We start from the raw sequence: 774 nt of genomic DNA, 5'->3' as shown, positions 1-774 counted from the left end.
GAGATTAGCCTCGTGGGAATGGGACACCGCTCCTCTCAAGTCTCGCCTGTAATTACGTAAAATGCCCGCCGCCGCCGCCTGCTTCCCAATTAGACCGCTCGACAGGACTGGCACCACTCCCTTCTCCAGTCCGGAGGATGCCCTAATTTCGGTTCATAGTTGCATAAGTCTCAGAGGCACTCGAGAGATTTTAACATCAACACTGTTTATCACTGGTGGTAAGAAATGTGTTGGTTAGGAAAGATAGTGGCGAGGTGATAAACGTGCCAAACGAGACGGTGGATGGACGCTAAGTTGGCGCGCCTGCAGTGTGGTGGTCGGCCTTCAACCAGCCGTCGCAGGGCTCCTCGTGGTGCCTCCACAAGCAGTGGAAGTTTTGAAACTTCCTGGCAGATTAAAACTGTGTGCCCGACCGAGACTCGAACTCGGGACCTTTGCCTTTCGCGGGCAACTGCTCTACCAACTGAGCTACCGAAGCAGGAGAGCTTCTGTAAAGTTTGGAAGGTAGGAGACGAGGTACTGGCAGAAGTAAAGCTGTGAGGACCAGGCGTGAGTCGTGCTTTGGTAGCTCAGTTGGTAGAGCACTTGCCCGCGAAAGGCAAAGGTCCCGAGTTCGAGTCTCGGTCGGGCACACAGTTTTAATCTGCCAGGAAGTTTCATATCAGCGCACACTCCGCTACAGAGTGAAAATCTCATTCTGGAGTGGAAGTTTTAATTGAATCGTTCACCTGTAACAAGCATACGAATAATGCTTGGCGGAGAAACATTTGCGCT

At 52.1% G+C, this 774-nt stretch overlaps 1 non-coding gene across 1 annotated transcript; it reads right to left on the bottom strand.

Annotated features, from left to right (window-relative positions):
• Positions 1-404: 404 nt before the first annotated feature.
• Positions 405-479, bottom strand: Trnas-cga (transfer RNA serine (anticodon CGA)). Its single transcript has one exon. It is a non-coding gene; the product is annotated as a tRNA-Ser (tRNA).
• Between the last annotated feature and the right edge of the window lie 295 nt (positions 480-774).

The sequence above is a fragment of the Schistocerca nitens genome, chromosome 1, assembly GCF_023898315.1.
Source record: "Schistocerca nitens isolate TAMUIC-IGC-003100 chromosome 1, iqSchNite1.1, whole genome shotgun sequence".
In the NCBI taxonomy this organism is placed as follows: domain Eukaryota; kingdom Metazoa; phylum Arthropoda; class Insecta; order Orthoptera; family Acrididae; genus Schistocerca; species Schistocerca nitens.
This window is presented reverse-complemented; position numbering and strand designations above follow the sequence as displayed.